This window comes from Hyperolius riggenbachi, chromosome 2, assembly GCF_040937935.1.
Source record: "Hyperolius riggenbachi isolate aHypRig1 chromosome 2, aHypRig1.pri, whole genome shotgun sequence".
Lineage (NCBI taxonomy): Eukaryota > Metazoa > Chordata > Amphibia > Anura > Hyperoliidae > Hyperolius > Hyperolius riggenbachi.
Genome location: NC_090647.1, coordinates 332,266,748 through 332,280,654, shown reverse-complemented (window position 1 = coordinate 332,280,654; position 13,907 = coordinate 332,266,748).

Sequence of the window (13,907 nt, the reverse complement as noted above, 5' to 3'; positions counted from 1 at the left end):
ACAAATCTTTTTTTTGTTGACCATACACTTACAGATTGCCACCTAATGTGGTAAAACAATCAATTTCTTATGTGAACCAAGTGGAATATATTCCTACCACACACAGAATATTGATATCCTATAGATTTCAATAGGAAATGTATAAAAAAATGATTAAAGTGCAGCATTGCGCTGTTTGATGTAGTGCAATGCTATGGCTTGTTAATCTACCACCTTTTTCTGCCCCACCCCCAAATGATGCAAATCTTCTGTCCTGTCTAATCAATAGAATTGATTGATTTTAGGTAAAAATCAATTGAAATTCGATTGATCGGACATGTTGGGGAAATAGATTTCTGGCAAAATTAATCAGAAGAATGAAATCTGCCAGGAACACTGCCAAAGCATAGTCTCCAGATCAGGTGAATGATAAATAGTCTATGTATTCAAGACCTTTCTTATACTTATGTCCTGTACTCACCTTGAGATTTCTCGAATGATTCTCACAACAACCGGTGTTTTTTTTTTTTGAGCGATAAGCAGGCGTTTATGCAATCTCGTGATGTGGGTGCAGGCGCACAATCATGCAAACATCACTTAGTGCTATGCCTAGATTATGACTATCATGACGATCTTTAAGATCCCCGACGACTTCCACGCAAAGTACCGTGATCGCTTGAAGTCTCGTTGCGCCCGCCATGTAACATCACACTTACCCGCCGGACAGAAGATGGATCGGCAGAGTGCTCTTTGTCAGGGAAACATCACTGGATCCATCTCCCTGCATCACGAGGTAAGTAAGCTTATCAGCTAATCTAGAAAGTGGAATTCCAAACAAATATCAAATATTCTTTTTCTGATATTTAACACTCACTACTAGAGGAAAAAACCTTAAATGTACAGTATTTGTTAATACAAAACCTATTACATAAAACAAAAAATGCAAAAAAAAATCCCATATATTCTCTTTTAAATCCTTTATACTGTAATGCAAATTAACTTTTATAAAACAGTTTGTGAGATGCTGGGTTAAAGGATAGTCCTGTAGAGCAGATGGCTTTTCAAACCTTTTTTTTCTGTAAGACTTAATCTTACACTAGCTGTAAATGTCAAATTTAAATTCATACTTAGTACCACCTTTGATTTCAAAGAGGATTACACCTACTTGCTGAAAGCAAAGCAACACCAAAGTTACATGAAATGGAATTACCACTACTTACACTTTTTTCTCCCTCTTTATATTGTTAACTCCTTCCAATTCATTAACTCTAATCCTTATTAGTCTAAGTAACACACATATGAATAGACAAGACTGGACACTGGAGCATATGTGCCTATTGTATCACTCCTGCTTAATTCAGAGCCCAGTGTGAGTACAGACACTATAATACTGATTGGTTTGTGCTCTTGACTAGGACTAGCAATGTGCTTCCCAGTGGGGAACCTCAAAAGGGCTCTGTGATCAGACAAACAGAATGCATTAAGGCTTGCTCTGCAATTCTTTGTTAATCAGCCTGTCTAGAATTGTATAAAGAGTGGCCATGCCTGTAAACTGAAAAACAAAGCCCGTTGCGTTAACCGTCTAAATAAATAAATAGTGGATGCAAACAGCATAAAGAGACCTACAGGATTGACATAGTGTTCCTACAAAACTCTGTTCAGTATGGAGCATGTTAGGTAATGATGACATCGCTGTGGGTAACACAAGTGCGTCAGACTCTCCCCGGCTGACCAATTCCCAAAAAAGATTGGCAGGGCAGCATTTACACAGTAGAGCACTGCTGTTCCATCCATGTGAACCTCTTCTGAACCATGCTGAAGCATTGTGACAGGCAACATGGACAGCTTTATTTATTTCTCTTTTTTTAACACAATCAGCCAATGAGGGACAGTCAGAAATCAATGTGCTGTGCAGATTACTTTAAAATGATTTTACATTGATAAGTGGGGAGAATTCCACATCATCATCACCTATTTTTATTTTATTTTCTTTACTGTCTGCATTTTTTTACACTTAGGAGGTTTTATATATATATAAAATATTTTGGTCTATTAGTTTTCTTTCCAGTTCACTAGTTTTGATATGTGCTATTTTTTTGAATGCCACATTTGTGCAAGCAAATGCTTGCCTTTTTTCACTGTGAAGATCTAGTAACCTTGCCAATAGGGATGTTGCAAAGATTACATTTTTGGTTCGCAAATGCGAATCTTCTGCAAACATTACCAAACGGGTGAACTGCACAAATCGCCATAGACTTCAATGGCCAGGTAAATTCTAAAACTTATAGGGGCTGTTTCTGGCCACAAAACGGATGGAAAAGTTGTTTAAAAGGCCCTAACACCTGGACAGTGGCATGCCAGAGGGGGATCCATGGAAAAACTTCCACTAAAAATTCCGTAGTTTACGCAGAGTCGTATTTTAATCTCAAAAGGGCAGAAATCACATTGCACTCTTAAATTTGTGGAATAAAGTGCATTAAAAAGTCCGGAGTGTGTACACGTTGATCACGTAGTGTTAAGGGTTAGGCCTGGTTCACAATGACAGACCAAATGCCACGTTAACCACACCGCAAATAACCACAGAGAACAGCAATATAACAATATCAATAAAAACAATAAACCAGCTTTTATAAGGGCTATTATGGAAGGTACTGTAGCACTAGCAGCACTGTGCACACCTGTCTCCAATGGATAATGTGTGCACTGGACACAGAGAACAGCAATATAACAATCGCAAGGAAAAAAATAAACTTGCACTAGTAAGGGCTATTATGGAAGGCACGGTAGCACTGGCAGCACTGTGCACACCTATGTCCAACAGCTAAAGTGCACTGGACAGTGGAAACTCTGAACTGCAATACAACAAAAGCAAGAAAAACAATAAACCAGCCCTTAAAGAAAGACTGAATAACTATTTTTACCTTTTTTTGCTTCAGTACTCTTATTAGATGTAAACCGCCACATCCCCGCCGCAAACCGAGGGCTTTAGACCCCCCTAATGCCCGGGGGGCAATCCAACTGGTGCTTCCTGAAAGAGGCAGAGCTTTCAGCTGCAGCTGTGTCTCTACTGATGTCAATCGCAGCGAATCGCCGCCTCTCCCCGCCCCTCTCACTCTTCCTTCACAAAGAGGGGCGGGAAGAGGTGGAGATCCAAAGGCGATTGACGTCACGAGAGGCAGAGCTACAGCAGAAAGCTCTGCCTCTCAGGGCAGCACAATCCATGACCAAGATGGTCCTGGATGTTTGCCCCGGGATTTGGGGGGTCTAAAGCCCTCGTTTTGCATCGGGGATGCGGCGGTTTACATCTAATGGGACTACTGAAGCGAACTACCAGGTAAAAATAGCAATTTTTGTTTGCTTCAGAGTCTCTTTAAGGGCTACTGGTGGTTGATCAGGATGCTGTGGTAGCAGGCAGCAAGATACTGTACACACACACTGAACACACAGAACACAGGCCTAACTAATGCTATCCCTGTCGGTCAGCAGCACAGCTTTCTCTCAACACTTCTTAATACAGCACACAGACAGAGTGTAAAATGTCTGCCGTACTAGGGTTTTTATGGGGGGGTCCAGGAGGGAGGGATAGCTGATTGGCTGTCATGTGCCTGCTGATTCTGGGGTGAGGGGTCAAATTTAGGCTCCATGATGATGTATAGGGGTGGGTCAAACACACTATGTGATCAACTGCTGATGTGAATGTGAACACGCGTTGTTCAACAGGAACTGTCTGCCAACGAACAGTTCGAGCCATCTCTACTTGCCAATAAGTAGTGAAAATAAAATGATGAGATAAACAACTGTATATATGGCCCTAATCCTAAATTGAACCTGTTTGGAATACAATAGTCTTGTTTTGTATCTAAAAGTTAGAAATGTACAGACACTTTATAGTATAAACTTGTGTCCCTGTGTATTGGTAATGTGTCATGCTAAACATATCCTGCATTGAAAAAATGTTCTTGTTTGTTTTTACCACTTCCCCGCCCCCCAGGACAAGAAACTATGTCCCTGCAATTCCCCATATCTTATCACAGGGACATAGCTGCTACATACCTGGCTGCCGCAGACTCCCGCTCACCCCCCGCAACCCCCTGCACTCGTTACCACTGCTGATCGTTAGACGGGAGATCAATGAATGGGAACACAATTACCATTCATTGATCTAAGTACCCATGTGAATGGCCACGGTCATCAATGAGATGGCGCCATCATTCACAAAAAATTATACTTACACGTCCATGCATTACTTCCTGTTTACCTAGTAATACTATGCATAAGAAAATTACATCTACAAAAATGTTTTCGTTTATTAAAATCAATGTGCATGGAAGCCCCACCACCAGGATCGGGTGCTGAAGGTTATTAACCTACACACCTTAAATCATATTGTTACTGAAAATGAAGTGATGGAAATCCAGACAAACCTTACAATGACAACTTTTGGCATAAAACAAGACTGTGTCATGTCTACTACAATATTCCTGTTGATATTGGACAACATAATGAGACAACAGGAATATTGTATTAGACATGACGCAGTCTTGTTTTATGCCAAAAGTTGTCATTGTAAGGTTTGTCTGGATTTCCATCACGTCATTTTCAGTAACAATTAGAAATGAGCATAATGACTTAATTACGATTTCGCGAAATTTCGCGTAATTAGTGTAAGTACGATTATGGCCGTAAGTACATAATCGTAATGAAGAAGGATTTCGCGAAATTCCGTGTAAGCGTAATTTTCGCATTACAGTGGGTATCGCGAAATTACGTTCGCCTTGCATGCAACCGTTTGTAAGCGTAGTTACATAACGTAATTTCGTGATAGTTCATATTACTGTAAGCGTTAATTTTCGCGTCATTTTCGCGTTACGGAATGCTATTTTGCATATAAAATTCGCCATGTAGTGATATTTCGCATCAAAATTTGCCATGCAGACGAAAATGCCTTTGGCGAAAATTCGCGAGCAACCCTGCTAACAAGTAATTACGAAATTCGCGAAATTACGAAGAAATGCGAAATTACGTTATGGTTTAACGCGAAATTACGTTATGGTTTAACGCGAAATTACGTTATGAACGAAACGCGAAATTACGCGTTGAAAATTACGCTTACGGTATTTTCAATTATGATTTTAATGGCAATTACGCTACCATAATTTCGCATCGTAATAGCAAATTTCGCACGCGTAATTATAGTAACGCGAAATTTCGAAAATTTCGGCTCAACACTAGTAACAATATGATTCTTTCTAAGTTCTAAGGGGAACAGAAAAGAGGAAAACAATGGAATGTGAGAAAAACTAGAAGATCTAGAATTTAATGATGACATCTGTTTATTGCCTCAAAGGTAGATAGATATGAAAGAAAAGCTGGATAGGTTACAAAATGAAGAAGAAATTGAAGGACTTCATCTCAAAGTCAACAAAACAATACAAATGAGGATAAAAAATACTACTACAGAGAGATTGAATATCAGTGAATATGGAATACCAGAAAGAAGATGATTGAATAAAGAGAGCAAACAGGACATTCATTCAGATGTACCCTATATGGAGAAATAAAAACATCTAAAAAAGAAACAGTTTGTATTTTGTAATGCCTAAAGTGAAATCAGTTATTTTATAAGCAAGTGAAACTTGGAAGTAGAGATGGCCCAAACTTCCCAACTCGGGAAAAAGTTCACGAACATGCGAACAGGGTGAACCGCAATAGACTTCAATGGGCAGGTGAATTTTAAAAACTACAAAAATTGTTTCTGGCCACAAAAGTGATAGAAAAGTAGTTTCAAGGGATCTAACACCTGGAGTGGGCGTGGCAGAGTGGGATACATGCCAAAAGTCCCTGGTAAAATTATGTATTTGACGCAGAGCAGGGTTATACAGGATCTTCTAAAAAAAATTAGCATATTGTGATAAAGTTCATTATTTTCTGTAATGTACTGATAAACATTAGACTTTCATATATTTTAGATTCAAATACACTCAACTGAAGTAGTTCAAGCCTTTTATTGTTTTAATATTGATGATTTTGGCATACAGCTCATGAAAACCCAAATTTCCTATCTCAAAAAATTAGCATATTTCATCTGACCAATAAAAGAAAAGTGTTTATAAAACAAAAAAAAGTCAACCTTCAAATAATTATGTTCAGTTATGCACTCAATACTTAGTCTGGAATCCTTTTGCAGAAATGACTGCTTCAATGCGGCGTGGCATGGAGGCAATTCAGCCTGTGGCACTGCTCAGGTGTTATGGAGGCCCAGGATGCTTCGATAGCAGCCTTAAGCTCATCCAGAGTGTTGGGTCTTGCGTCTCTCAACTTTCTCTTTACGATATCCCACAGATTCTCTATGGGGTTCAGGTCAGGAGAGTTGGCAGGCCAATTGAGCACAGTAATACCATGGTAAGTAAACCATTTACCAGTGGTTTTGGCACTGTGAGCAGGTGCCAGGTCGTGCTGAAAAATGAAATCTTCATCTCCATAAAGCTTTTCAGCAGATGGAAGCATGAAGTGCTCCAAAAGTTGAGAGACGCAAGACCCAACACTCTGGATGAGCTTAAGGCCGCTATCGAAGCATCCTGGGCCTCCATAACACCTGAGCAGTGCCACAGGCTTATTGCCTCCATGCCACGTCGCATTGAAGCAGTCATTTCTGCAAAAGGATTCCCGACCAAGTATTGAGTGCATAACTGAACATAATTATTTGAAGGTTGACTTTTTTGTTTTAAAAACACTTTTTTTTTATTGGTCTGATGAAATATACTAATTTTTTGAGATAGGAATTTTGGGTTTTCATAAGTTGTATGCCAAAATCATCAATATTAAAATAAAAGGCTTGAACTACTTCAGTTGTGTGTATTTGAATCTAAAATATATGAAAGTCTAATGTTTATCAGTACATTACAGAAAATAATGAACTTTATCACAATATGCAAATTTTTTTAGAAGATCCTGTAATCCCTAAAGGGCAGAAATCACATTGCATTGCTAAATTGGAGGCATAAAGTGCTTCAAAACATCTTGCGTGTGTATACATGGATCTGGTAGTGTACGCAGTGTACTGCTTCACACTGACAGACCAAAGTCACTGTGTAATGCACCGTAAACAGCTGTTTGTGTAGTGATGTCCGTGCTGGTGCGCACAATGGAGAGAGTGCAGGCGATGTCGGTTTTCTAGCCCATATAGTTGGGTAGCTCAATGACAGAACAATAGTGACTGTCCAGCTGATCGAATTTAGTCTGTCCACAATGAAGCAACGACCTTATTATCTTGGGTGTGCCCCCCAACATACTCTTATAGGTCATTGCTTCATTGTGATACACAAGCTCCTTAACCGCAGCAAGGTAACGATCATGAAGGGGAACTGAGACATGTACATGCCTTTTGTTTTGTTGTTGCAGCTGCAGTGCAGCCAGAAAAATTAGGCATGTACACACACCAGAAAAATTATTATTATTTTTGGTAGCGGCCACTGCTAGCAGCAAATGAGCTTTTGGGGGGTGCTTTCAGCAACAAATTTAAGAAACGAGCAAGCTAACAAGAGCCTAACTAAAGCTTTCTCTGTCTCTCCAACAATGTCTCTCCCTTCTCTCACTAAGCAGGCAGCAGACAGAGTGAGAACATGGCCGACGTTGCTGCCTTTTATACGGGGGGGGGGGGCGGGGATCCAGGAGGTAGTGCAGTCTGATTGGCTGCCATGTGTCTGCTGACTGTGATGTAGAGGGTCAAAGTTTAGCCCAATGACAAGTATAGGAGGTGGCAAAACCGGTCGGGCCATCTCTACTTGAAAGGTTACACAACACATTACTACAAAAATCAAGTATTTTGTAAGCAGGTGCCTACGGTAACTCATGAATATAAAATGGACAGAGAAAGTGACAAATGAAGAACTGTGGGAAAACACACGGATGTACCTGTTTGTTCTCATGATTGGGGAGTGATCCCTATATTGACATTGCTGTATTCTTTTTTTTTTAAATACTGTTCAATAAATATAGATTTAACAAGAAATTCAATTATGAAAAAGGAAGTGGGTCTGAATATGCCACACTCTCAGGAAGGGAGAGGAATCTATTGAACGAAGAGCCCTAGAATTGAATCCATGGGGATCAAGAAGAAGGGGACAGCCTAAAAAAATGGATAAGATCAGTGGAAGAAGAAATTAGAACTTTAGAAGGATGGGAAAACATGGAGTGAAATCAAGAGAATAGCAACACATAGATCTGAATGGAGAATATTCATGGATGCCTCCACTGGGAGTAAAAGGAACAGATGATGATGGTGTCACAAGAATGTCAGGCTGAAGCAGTTCATTTTGGAGTGGTGGCAATAACCACAACACAGCATTTCAATAGATTGTTTTACCCTTTGAAACACATATAAAATAAAGTAATTACTGAAAAGAAGTATCACCCACAAAAAACCTAATTTGTGGCAAAAAAAATACAAAATATAAATCATTTAGGTGTGATAAGCAGTGATAAAGGCTAAATTAATAGGAGGAGCCCTGAAATTTAAAATTGGCTCTAGATGGGAAGGGTAAAATAACCTGTGATGTGAAGTGGTTAAAGGAAGATTACTGTAATTCAATTATTTTGGATATTTTTGTAGGGGTACCAACTGTTCTGGGTGAATAATCAATACTTCATATTTCACACTTCGTTTCCCTTACTCAGTTACACATTGCAGCATGGAAAGACAATTGCTTCTCATTGAATTACCTTTCAGAAGGCAAAAAAAAAACAACACTTTTTCAACGAAACTTATGTTTTGTTTTGTTTGTTTTTTTTCTTGCTGGGGCAACAGGATTTTTCATGACTATAGCAACTATCCTTTTTTTTTTAATAAAAAAGTACATTCTAAAGACTGTGATTTGATTAATAATTTTCCATGTGCTTTCAGATGAACCAGTGAAGTAACCGATGCATTAGCAAAGTGAGATTCTTGTGAAAGTTAAATATATATGCTTTTTAACAAGAGCTAAATTCTGGTGCCTAGCTGATTTACTGCAGCTAGGCACCTGGGGATTAGCAGTGGTCAGGGTTAGGTTTAAACATTATTTTACAAGGGGTAGGGAATAGTGTTGGTTGATGTTATATGGATAAATCTGCATTAGGAGGTTAGTTTGAACCACAAGAAATGACTTCATGTTAGAGGGAAGGGAAGAATGTAGAATGCACTTTACCCCATGCTACCCCTGGAGGTTTCAAATGCCAACATTCTGTGAAGATCTTCTATTAAATAACAATGTTATAAAGTCATGTAAAATCTCTGACCATTACAGAGTTCTACTTCTATCCTGACCCTCCTCCTATACCACAAAGAATACCCCAAAAAAGTAAAAATGTTTACTTAACTCCCTTGGCGTTATGATTCTTTACGGATTTTAGGGTCTAAAAGCGGTGCAATTTTTTTGCACCCTTTCAGACCCTAAAACCTGGAAAAAATCATGCTGCCAGGGAGATCTGCAGAAGTTTTTCAATCACTCACCTCCCTGGCTCCAGCTTCTGTTATGCCTCCATCCTCCGGGTGGCGCTGCAACTCTAAAGTGAAATTGCCGGCGATCTCACCAGCAGGAATCAGAGCCCCGGCCCGGAGGAGAGGAAGAAGAATGCCAGCCGATGTTGGGATCCCCGCGAGGTATGTAGAAATGCTCCCACTGTGCGCATAGCTCTGCATACAGCCTCCGGCGGCTACCCCGAGCAGAGGTCAGGATTACCGCTCTTACCAGCGGTTTTCTGTCCCGAGCCTAGCTCGGGATTACTGCCAAGGAGGTTAAAATGCATACCACACTACAAGCTGAAGTTCATCTACAATGACAACATCTAAAAGCATGCTGAAGAAAGACTTCTTCAAACTTTAGTATTTTATCAAATGGTCAAAATGTAAGCACTTACCTATTTTTAGTAAGGATACTTTCAAAAATATTTAACATTTAGGAAAATTCTAATTAAGCTATGTATCTTAATAGCATGACAGTTTTATGATTACAAAATAGTAAGATTAAAAATGGTTAAATTGTATTTAATAAAAAAAATGTATTATTACACTCTTCAATAAAAACAGGGTAGATGGAAAAAGTGCCATTGTTGTGACTAGCCAGCAATGGACACATCGGAAAGGTAGTCAGCAAATATCTGAGTGGTCTAAAAACAAAAAATTCAGTACTTTAGTCATCTATTTTCTGCATAAGATACTCAACATAGTTCCTAAAACCCTTCAGTATAAAAATATCAGTCTATTTAATGTCATTTTTTTTTAATTCTAAACTTCAGTGAACAAAAGTTGACTACGGACAAATCAAGCTCCAAGACAGAGGCATCTGTTATGTCAGGGGCCAGGGGCTTATCACATTCACCTCCCAAAACACATCACCTCAGTGGGAAGTAGTTTTCCTTGTATATTGTGCAATGTCATTGAGGAGGGCATGAGGAGGATGCCTCAATGATCTTTGAAAAAAAAAATGACCCTTGTGACCATTTATTAAACTAGCATACATTACACAATATACATGGAAAACTACTTACCACCAAAGTGGTGTGTTGTGGGAGGTGGAAGTCCTCAGCAGCAGCAGGAGTGCCCTAATTTTGTAGATGCAAATCCTCACCAATGACATTCTGTGGTAACACTGAAGATTGTGAAGCACATCACAAATCTCCAACACTGGTAAGGGTACAGAGCATTTTCCTTCCAGTGGATGAAATGCTCCTAAAATATAATTTCCATTGTAATAGATAGCGGAGATACCACCGCAGAGACAAGCTGCATGGCGGCTATCTCCGCGTATCAGCCAGCGGCCTCTGCCGCGCGGTTACATGCTGAGACTTTGCCTGGTCCTTCTAATGCTCACAGGTTAAGGGCTACGCGCGCGCGACCGAGCGACAGGACCTTTATGCATCTAGGAGGGGAGTCAGCTGACGCGCGGTCAGCTGATTCCAGCCAGCGTCCAGATTAGCTGAGTGACTGGGGCGGCGCTGTGGAACATGGTTGAGTATATATAGGACAGGCCTGTCAGTAGCTCCTCGTCTGCTGTTGCAAATGCTATCGTGTTAGCGCTCAGACCCTAGTCAGATCCCAAAGTGTGCTAGAACCGGCCGGAGCCAGGGATCCACAGATTCTGTTGATAGCTTAAAGTACTAATTGCATTGTTTATTTGTTATGACTTTCTGCTTCCTCTGACTATCCTCCTGTTTGTCGATTCTGTGCCTCAGCCATCTGATTCACGTTGCCGACCCTGCTTGTTATTGACGCTGAATCAGTCTTCCGTTTCTGTACTGTACCTGTCCGCTTGTTGCCTACTCTGCCTGTCTGACCTCGCTACCCGCGGATATAATTCCTCCTGGATAAATTCAAGGAGTTCTTATTAAATCACCTACCTTGAAAGGCAGACATAGCATACAACTTCCTATCAGCACTATTTTACTTTTGCTGAGTTTTCCATGGAAGTGTATAACCATAACTTTGTGACACGTGTGGACTAAAGTGCATCAGTAGAGTTACAGGCCCAAAATCTAATGCACATTGAGTAGAGCAGAATGCATTGCATGCAATGTATTGCATTCTGCTCTATTCATTGTGTAAAGCAGAATGCAATAAATGTCATGCACTGCTTTTGCGCACGTTATTTTGCTTAAAACAGTATAGTGCACCCCATTGTAACTGAGTACTGTTACCGTACTGCCTATACACACACCATATTCATGCAATTCCAGGCTTACAAATATTCAAAGTAGGATTAACAACAATTTATATTAATGATTAAAAGTCCTTATATTTTATTATATTCATTTATAAACTATTTAGTCACTGTTAGCCCATTGTAAAATCTTTCCTCAACCCAATTTACATTCTTAAATTTATAAGAAGTGGTAACATCTTTATTGTTGGCAAGATGCATAAGAAATGTTTGTTTTTTGTGTGTTGCAAAGTAAACAGAAACAATACCTGGTCTCCCAGAATGATCTGGAGCAGAAGACTGTGTGACATCACAGACTATGCTAAACATTACTGGGAGTTTGGGGTTACATACAGCAAAATATAGATATAGGAAATGTTTATTATGATGCTGAAACCAGGATAATTAACATAAAATTGGGTTAATAATTTTAATTACCATTCCACTATATATCATCACACAGTGCTTCTTTAAATTCGTCTAACCTATACAGCACAGATGAATGCCCAAACTTGCTGCATCAGTTCAACAATTCATGTCATAGATGCAAATACTTCTGGCTTTATTTAGCATTGCATATACATATCAAATATGTACATCTACACCACAACATACTTAGCAAGATATTCAATCCAAAAACATTAAACTTTTTGGCACAACATGGTCTGTCAAATCCTATTATATGCTATTATATATGCAAAGGCTTCTGTGGCTTTATTTTGCACTGTAGAGAGTAATATATTGAATACAATTCCACTGCAACAGAAATAGCCAGCTTTTAGAATGAATATGTATTAATATAACTGTGCCCTGTTGTCAACTCACTGGTCCCCATGTTAGGAATCTGCTGTAACATTACATGCTTTGGCTGGCCAGCATACACTGGGGACTCCCATTGGCACCTCACTGCATATCTGTTAACAGGGGAGTAGTTCCTCCTTGTGCATCTTACCCATACAGCCTGAAGTCTTACTCAGGTGAACTATAATGTGTGTCTGTTATTTTAATATTATTAAGTAGTTCATCATAAAAACAGACTAATTTACCCCCCTCCCCCCCCCCCTCCGCACAGCAGAAAAAGCACAGTAGAATGCTATGCTGAAAATATTGATGCTATGATGAATAAAGTAAATAGAGTAGAAACAATTAATGAACATACCTCAATCATACAACAATCCTGCAGTGATTAGGGAAATAGTAAAGTATGAAACCTGCCAACAGTGCAAATTAACTTGGCATGTAGATGTGCCACAATCTGCCGTTATTTGGGTTATTTACACAGAAATATTGTTTCTGAATTGTTCTAAGTGCATAACACTAATACCATAAATCCTAGCCAGCCAAGCAAATAAAGCATCTTAATTATCTTTTAACACAGGTATGTTCATTAATTAGCACCTAACGGGACACAATTCAACGATCAAATATCTCTCTTGATTCACCACAATACAACAAGTTGTTATGATCTTCTTCTTTCCTTCTCCTTTTAATTTCAGTTATTACCTGTCACTCCTACTGTGAGTTTTTTTTTACTAGTCACAGCTAGTGTTGGGCGAACAGTGTTCGCCACTGTTCGGGTTCTGCAGAACATCACCCTGTTCGGGTGATGTTCGAGTTCGGCCGAACACCTGACGGTGCTCGGCCAAACCGTTCGGCCATATGGCCGAACTAAGAGCGCATGGCCGAACGTTCCCCGAACGTTCGGCTAGCGCTGTGATTGGCCGAACGGGTCACGTGGTTCGGACCCGAACGCGCTCTGATTGGCCGAACTGTCACGTGGTTCGGGTAAATAAATACCCGAACCACGTCATATCTCCGCCATTTGTCTGTGGGTTTAGCTTTGGGTAGGCAGGCAGGGTAGTTCGCGCTCCAGCCACGCTAGCCAGGGTCCCCCCCAGTCATTGTGTGTCACTGCTGGGAACAGTAGTACACCGCTCGTTCAGCCACACTATATAGCATTCTGTGTACTGTTCTGTGTCTGCTGGGAACAGTGGTACACCGCTCGTTCAGCCACACTATATAGCATTCTGTGTACTGTTCTGTGTCTGCTGGGAACAGTAGTACACCGCTCGTTCCGCCACACTATATAGCATTCTGTGTACTGTTCTGTGTCTGCTGGGAACAGTAGTACACCGCTCGTTCAGCCACACTATATAGCATTCTGTGTACTGTTCTGTGTCTGCTGGGAACAGTAGTACACCGCTCGTTCAGCCACACTATATAGCATTCTGTGTACTGTTCTGTGTCTGCTGG